Source organism: Amphiprion ocellaris, chromosome 14, assembly GCF_022539595.1.
Source record: "Amphiprion ocellaris isolate individual 3 ecotype Okinawa chromosome 14, ASM2253959v1, whole genome shotgun sequence".
Taxonomy (NCBI): domain Eukaryota; kingdom Metazoa; phylum Chordata; class Actinopteri; family Pomacentridae; genus Amphiprion; species Amphiprion ocellaris.
This window is the reverse complement of record NC_072779.1, coordinates 35,622,188-35,630,764: the sequence shown is the minus strand read 5'-3', so window position 1 is coordinate 35,630,764 and position 8,577 is coordinate 35,622,188. Positions and strand designations below refer to the sequence as shown.

The 8,577-nt window shown below is 39.5% G+C and overlaps 1 protein-coding gene across 1 annotated transcript in view; it reads right to left on the bottom strand.

Annotated features, from left to right (window-relative positions):
• The window catches only part of LOC129350471 (probable serpin E3), a 7,243-nt gene extending 5,838 nt beyond the window's left edge, over positions 1-1,405 (bottom strand). Inside the window, exon 1 of the mRNA XM_055017039.1 lies at positions 1,344-1,405. The gene's annotated coding sequence lies outside the window, so the exon portion shown is untranslated. The remainder of the gene's footprint in view (positions 1-1,343) is intronic.
• Between the last annotated feature and the right edge of the window lie 7,172 nt (positions 1,406-8,577).

The following is an 8,577-nucleotide window of genomic DNA, read 5'->3' as shown; positions in this document are numbered from 1 at the left end:
TCAAGATTCTTTTGAGACACTGATGGCAGAAAATAAACAGCTTAATTGGAAAGTAGTAGTTTGTTTTCTATCTCAAAAAACGAACCTGCTCAACAGACACAAGTGTCAAAAAGCATTCACACAAAGCAACTAACTTTCCACTGTAAAATAATAAAAACAAGGGTTTTCTTGCAGTGAGAATTGTTTTACACCATCCAGAGGTTTGAGCAGGCACCAAAGGAAAATAATAACAGAACTTAGTATGAAATCCGTTTTCACATTTTGGGTTCCAAGTACTCAAGCATTATTGATGTGTCTGTTACTGAATAGTGAGAAAAAACAGAAAAATACTCAGATTTTTGTCAGATAAATTCACTCTACAGCATTTTATCAGTCATGCTCACTGCTGTGTGTGGTCAAACATCCATTTTAAGATAAGAAAAACTCAGCAGTAGGTTTAAGAATGAAACTAGCCCAGATGTTAAAGAACGACAAGTCTAAAAAAGAACAGGAAAACATTTTCAGTTCAGTGGCTGAACTAAATAGTCTGATACCAAGTCGAAGAAGTCATCTTGATGGTGTGGTTGCATTTTTGTTAAAATCGAAGATAAACTTTGCAAAAAACTTTTTAATATCACAACTCAACAACCACCTTGGCAGAGCATCTAAAGACAGCAGGTTAAACGCATTCGTTTTCTAATCCTGGATCATTCTTGTGTTGGAATCACCAGTTCACATATTTCTGTTTTCAGAAATCATATGAATAAGGGGCTGCTCTGTTGTTATCATCATATCACAATATCTCATTCAGAGTGCAGTTATTTCTTCTGTTACTGATCTACATCACCATGTAACACAAAACGCCTGCCTGGTGGCTAGTTTGGCCTCAAAAAGAATGAGCAGCTTCTTCTGATGCTGCTACATCCCAATACTCATGTTAAAATAATGTGTTTTTTGAAAATGAATACTTGTAAACATTCTACTCGACCCACAAAATCAATTCGGAACCTCTAAATGTGTACACTATGGGCTCTCTGAGAAATGTTTATAACCTGAGGTAGCTCTGTGACACAGACAAAGAGGAGATATAAAAACAGGTCTACTGTGCTTGTTCACCGGCTCCTGTTTAAAATAACTCACTGAACAACTGCTGACATTTTTCAACTCACTTTGGCAAAGCCTGAGTTTGCAAACACATAGTTCATGATCCAGTAGTTTGAAGGATTACACAGCTTTAAAAGAATAAAAGACATTTAACCAGAATCCATTAGTTATTTAAAATAGTTGATTGTTTTTATGCATTGGGCCGTATTAAGAGGCAGGTTTTACTGGATTATTGTCCTGTAGAGGCGCCAGCGTCTGACCTGAGTTTGGACGAGTGAAGGATCCTCCCTCCATCAGTCCTTTACCCACTGTGGGAGTGGAGCACTTCCTGCAGGCTGCATCCAGCCAACAGGCCAGCCAGTGCACCACCTCCCCCTGCAGAGACACACAAAGTGAACCATGTTAGCAAACAGCGGCGGCACCATCGTTCTGCTGATATAGAAAGCTTGATGACCGCTGGTCCGCTTCAAGCAATTTAAACAGAAGCATGAAAGGTTATGCACCACAATTACACATGTACACACACTTAGCTAAAACCTCTGCAAAACTTTAACAGTAGAAATCACAAGTGGTTGTTTTGACAGTGAGTCTGTTGAATGCCCCAGTGAGACATAATTGCACAGCATTTTAGCTGAGGTACTGAGAATTACATTTTTAGAAATAAAAGTCAATTAAAAAAAAAGCACAAAAGACAACTGCATTTGGTCTTCTAACTCATTTTCAAACATAATACCTACACAAAATAGCTGACAGCAACAGCAAATTGGGTTTGAATTATTCTGACAATTATTTCATCTAATGCATCACTTTTTAAGAAAAAAGTCAAATGTGTGTATTTTCAGTTTTTTTATGTCACTGTAAGAAAGCATTTATGTCCACTTTATGATTTTAGATCCTGCATTTAGGTTTTCAATCTCATTTTCTCCTTCCTCTGTACGTTTTTGACATCATAGTAATTCTAATTATTATTTCCCACCTAACACATTTTGTAACGCACAGAAATGTGACACAACCAGGTTGTTGTTGTTGCTATTACAAATTCAATATATTCAGGTGTGTGGCCTGTTCAATCTGGCATCCCATATTTTTATTTTTTTTTAACCAATTTTCTGACAAGCGATTAACAGAATGATCAACTACTCATCTGGACAATAATCTGAATATTAGACAATAAAAAAAATAATAGTAGCAGCAGGCTGCACAGTAGCTTGGTGGTTAGCTCCGTCGCCTCACAGCTAGAAGATCCTCGGTTTGTGTCCCAGCCTTCCTGGGATCTTCCTGCATGGAGTCTCCATGTTCTCCTGTACATGCGTGGGTTTCCTCCAGGTTCTCCCACAGTCCAGAAACATGCTGAGGTCAGTTGGTGATTCTAAACTGTCCATAGGTGTGAATGTTTGTCTCTCTGTGTAGCCCTGTGATACAGTTACCTGTCCAGGTGAACCTGTGATAGACTGTTACCTGTCCAGGTGTCCCCTGCCTTCACCCGCAGGTCAGCTGGGATAGACTCCAGCCCCCCATGACCCTGATGAGGATCAAGAGGATCCGACGACTCGACGGACAGACGCTTTATTAATCCCGAGGGAAATTCAAAATATTCAGCAGCTTACATACAAAAACAAAAATAACAAAAAGGCAAAACAGACAGGTTAGTAACATGAACGTTAACGGTTAGTATATACTCTAAAAAACTTGCTGTATAATACTATAAACATTTCTAATTTTAAAATCTATAGAAATACTAATTGTATTAAAAGTCAATAAAACAGTGTTTACACCTTTCAAGACAACGTGGTTTAAAGTGATTTAAAATTATTTAAATGGTTTAAAGTGATTTTGACAGGTAGCACGAAAACACTTGTAAACTACATAAAATGCAGACATTCTACAATCACATTGGATCAGTCCTGATGTGCTCATGACTGCGTGAGTATCAGGTAAACAACACTTAAAACGGGATGATGAAATTTAAGAAAAACAATGCAATATATTATTAATGGTAATAACTTTATTTACACTGACCTTTCTCTCTGGCTGTGGTGGGCACTGGACACTTTACCACCAACAGCTGCTGGAAACTGATTTTTGTTTCACACCTTTGCTTTTTCCTTTTGAAAAACAATCACAGTCCATAACATCTATTTTTTCAGGACAACTCAGATCATATGTCACATAAGGATGCAGGAGTGTGACCTGAGTCATGCACTTCATTTCAGTGTGAAAGAAACTTGAAAATGATCAGGTTGAAATGCGAACATTTTTCGACGGTGAATCCCTCATCCCTGGAACACACAGGAGAGAGAGAGAGAGACACCTGTCCTGGGGGACAGGAGGAGTGAGAGACACCTGTCCTGGGGGACAGGAAGAGAGAGAGACACCTGTCATGGGGACAGGAAGAGAGAGAGAGACAGATCTGTCCTGGGAACAAGTAGAGAGAGAGACAAACACCTGTTATGGGGGACAGGAGGAGAGAGACTTGTCCTGGGGGACATGAGAGAGACAAACAGGAAAACCTTCATCTTCATCAGTTACATCTGACAGGAAAACCTTCATCTTCATCTTCATCACTTACACCTGACAGGAAAACCTTCATCTTCATCTTCATCACTTACACCTGACAGGAAAACCTTCATTGTCATCTTCATCAGTAACACCTGACAGGAAAACGACACCTGGGTGGAGAACCTGGCGGAGAACAACAGGAGGGGCGACCCGTGCGCAGAACGTGCAGAACGACAACAGGAGGTAGGGCTAATGCAACTTTTGGTTGTTATTGATGGTGAACCAAGATGGACAGCGAGCGGGTGATGTTTTGCCCATTTTGTGGGGAACATATGAACCGATTGACGCGGTTTTGTTTTTCGTGTGGTCGGTCTTTAGAGTGTTTAAATGGCGCAGATCAGACCGACAGAGTGCATTAGCCGCTCCTCGTTGTCACTTCTGGTTCAATCCCGGAGTTGGGACATTCCCTTTCCGGTTAAATTTAATTTGTAAATTTGTTTTTGGATTTGTAAAAGTGTTTTGTCGCTTGTAAATTTGTCTTGGAGGTTGTAAAAGTGGTTTGCATCTTGTGAAATTGTTTTTCTAAAATGTAAATTTGTTACAGAACTTGTCATTTTGTTTTATGATATGTAAAAATGTTTTTCTAAATGTAAATTTGTCTCAAGCTTTGTAAAAGTGTTTTGCATTATGTAAATTTGGTTTGCACCTCTCGGCCACCGTATTGTCCTCTATCCTCGATGAATAATATCGGGGATAGAGGACAACCCTAGAGCAATATTCTGCTTTAAGCCTTCCATTAATGATGTATTTACATTCGGCTGACCCAAAGAACCTGAAAAGAATGACCAAGAATCCTTTCCTGAAAAACTCCATTGATAATTGGTATAAAGTGCACAAGCATATTGGAGACACTCCATCTACTTCCCGCTTTGCCCCGATATGGGGTAATATACAATTCAGTGCAGGAAGGGCAGATGGTGGCTTTAAAAGCTGGAAAAATGAAGGTGTGCAGAAAATAGAAGATGTGTGTTGATAATATTCTCTAAGGGCAGCCTCCTTACATTTGAACAATTGCGCCAGGTGCACGATATTCCGAAAAAACATTTCTTCAAATATTTACAGCTACTGCAGAAACTCACTCACATGATCAAAACATAAAAATGTAATGACTGAACCACCACTATCATACTGAAAATGTCATTATTTAAAAGGACAGAAGCAGGTTTCTTTGTTTTACGAGGCCTTGAAGTTTCATGATAAAGAGTCTGCCACTGACAGGCTGGAAGCATGGCAATCAGATATGCAAGAATTGTATATCTGATTGCCTCTGAATGGGAGGCAGCATGTATCAAAGCCCAGAAACAAACTATTAATACCAGAATGAACTTATTACAAAACAAATGGTTAATGAGAACCTGTATCACACCAGTGAAATTGAACCGTTGGTCCGCTGACGTTCTAGATACCTGCATTAAGTGCTCAGAAGAAAAAGGAACTCTGATTCACTGTGCTTGGGAATGTCCAAAAATCTCCAAGCCAAACTGTGTACTTTAGGTATATATCCAGAAAACTTTAAAACAATCGACTCTGATTTTTGGACTCCTGCCGGCCAGGAGGACGATATCTTTATCTAGGAAGAAAATGGACATTCCTCCGATAAGCGTATGGGTGAAGGAGATGGCATACTGTACTGTATTGGAGAAACTCACTCACATGATCAGAGGTAGAACGGAGGAGTCTGAAAATGTATGGAAACAGCTGTTGGAATATCTTGAACAACAAGGTGCTGTGGGATGAACTGCTGAATGTTGAGCGTTGTGTCTGTTGTACTATTTTTATTTTTTTTTCCAAATGTATTCATTCTAGTTTACTTGTCTTTCTGTTTTGCCTTTTGACACCATATTGTCTGAATGTTTGTATAATGTTAAAATTTCAATAAAAATAGTGTTTAAATTTTTTTTATCAAGATCTTAATTTCTAGGGCATGAAGGTTACAATTACTATAGATAAGGGAGATAAACTTTGCCAAATGTGAAACCCTGGGGCCTGGACCCTTCCATCCACAAAGTGTATTGGATTCTACCATATCTGGATAGGGTTCTGGACAGCCTGAGATCTTTGGAATTTGTAATTAATTTAGGTCCTTGACTTTGTTTCAGGTGACCTAATAAGAACCGAAAGTGGTAAAAAATTGTGGTTGCATTAAAATACACCCCATACTCGGCTATGCATTTATTGGGATTAACTTGTCAGTTCAGCAGTCTATATCATCATCATATCACACAGTCTCTTTTTAAAACTGCCTACCAGTTTTAAATGTTCATACAATCAGACAATGTTTGAATTGCCAGTTAGTTTTGAATGGTGTACTAAACGTACAACTGCAATGTTGTGGAAAAAAGAAATGTTTACTTTTGTTTAAAATGAATACCAGTAAATCTAGTCAATGATTAATATAAACACGTTAATTTTCTTACATCACACATCCTGACATTGGTCTTCCACGTTTCTTATCCTCCGAGAAGAAACGTGGAAAACCAAGAAGGGCAGCTGTCCTCCTGTTCTGATTTGTGTCCTACACAAAGTTAGACAAAAGTGAAGTCATGCAATACTACAGTTCTTATGGAAGTTCACATTGACAAATTCACATTATACATACCTCTTTATCCAGGTACTGCATAACACTTTGAAGGGTCAACCTCCTGCTTGAAGAAATGGCTGCTTTATACAACTGCAAGAGAAAAAAAAACAAAATGAGCTGCATGTTTTGAAAAAGATAATGTGAATCAATTTTTAACCTATCTGCATCATCTTATATCGCATGAGTGAGTAAGAGTGAGAGAAAGAGATATTTTGGGTCCTTCTACATGAAACTGCATTTACGTTATCAAGTATTTCTACAAAGAACCAAAAAATCTAGTACAACATTTAAAAAAAGACACAGGGATTGGATCTAACAAATATTTGATATTGTAAGTTGTATAGAAAATAAATTCCAGAATTTCAATCAATAAAAATAAATTAATTTCCCCAAATTTGCCTTTTACAAGCTCCCAAATTGAAAAAAAAATTGCTCCATTGTTTTGTTTAATGTGACAGTGAAAATAATATATTTGGGACAAATTTGAGGGTGTCAATATGAGCTTAATGAAGCTGTCATTAGGAATAAGAATTACATCAAACCAGATTTTTCTGACCTTTTATGGAATAATCAATTTAATGACCACCAGATTAACAGTAGACTGTAGGGTAAGTAGTAAAAGTAGAGAAAGATAAACTAGACAAGCCACACAGTTCAGACAGTGCTGCACCCTGACAGAGATCTTCATCCCCAGAGCAGCTGCGGTAGAGGAGCTCTGTTGTGATAGAGCGAGCAAGAGGATGAATACAGAGAGAGAGAGCGATGGTAGATAAACAGCGTGAATGCAAGAAATTCACAGTATTTCAGCTCGTTTCATTACTATACGCTGTACAAACACAAATGCCTCCCCTCAAACACTCGGACCATCGACAAATACGTTGACTATATGCAGTAAATATAAGCGTCCAAGTCTTTAGACTTCATTAACTTGTTATTTCACAAGTTAAAACTTACCGTGCAGATGGACAAATAGACAAATAGCGGCCCTTTTGATCCGGGGAGGGGAGGGGAGGGGAGGGGAGGGGAGGGGGGCTCAGTTTCGCGGGCATACCGGCACAACTTTAACTGTGTGCAAACTAGCTAGCTAACAAAAGGGTAACGTTAGCCAGAAGGTGCTTGCAGGCAAATGTTGAATTCCAAAGTTTTTTTTATTGCTCCTGTCACATCGGAAGCATTTCTAACCTAAATGAACGCCCCTCAACTAAAATGTCCGCCATTGACAACAGTGGTGTAGTTTACTAATGCGCCCTTTCAAACTTTGATTAACACGATGGATTAGCATAGAGAAAAACACGGAAATGTAGTCATATTCGCAAAGCTCTGTCAATGTGCTGATTTTATTCCATTTTATCACAGAAGAAACTGCCATTGTTTTTAAATTTTATCAACAAAAACTCAAAAGCACTTTCAGAAGATAACTTACCTCCTCGCTGTGTCTCTTCTCCCAGCAGAATGACGTATCCCTCCGCCCTGGTCAGTTGCACTCTGCTGCGTCACTGCGTCAGATTGCAGCTAGCTGTAAAAGGGTGTCCGTCCGCAGCTGGAAGTAGTCCGCCGCTGTTTTCTATATTGTTTTGTCAATAATTAAGTTGGGGTTGAAATACTGTGGTTTGTCCAGTTTAGACAACAGGTGAGGTCGACAGTTCTTGTATATCATAGAGTTAGGGTTTTATTTTTGATTAATCCCAAGATTATGGTATTTCTTCAGCAGGGGAGGTGGAGGCGGAGGGGGGTGGGGGGAGGCGGAGGGGGCCGAAGCACCTGCCCCTTTGCTCCTTGATGTCCAAAGTGCCCTGTTGTCAAAGTTGTTTTTTTTTTTAATTCTATTTAATTTTGTTTTTATTTGTAAGTGTGTGTGTGTGTGTGTGCGCGCGTGTGTGTGTGTGAGTCTGTGTGTGTGTGTGTGTGTGTGTGTGTGTGTGTGTAAAAGTCTCTGAGGACCAAAATAATAATTAAAACAAAACTAAAAATAATTCAGATCTACCGTCGGTCGGTCACGTGATCTACGTAGACGTCCCCCACTGCTCTGAGGGGTCCAGATGTTCCCTGTAGCTCTGCGCTAGCGCCGCTAGTCTAGAAACCGGAGACCCGAGGGAGGACATCAACAACTGATGGTCCTGATGGAGGGGAGGTTCTGCAGCGGGATTCGTTTATGTACGGTGTATTTTTGCAAGATGACTGATGAAGTGAGCATCCTGTGTGTGTGTGTGTGTGTCTGACTCTGCACACACACCTGTCATCAGTTCTAGCCGCTAGTTAACCACACAGCTGCTGAGAGGATAAAGTCTGCCAGGCTTCTTTTTGTTTCTGTATGTTTCTGTTGTCATGGGCAAAGTGCATCAGAGAGATGTATT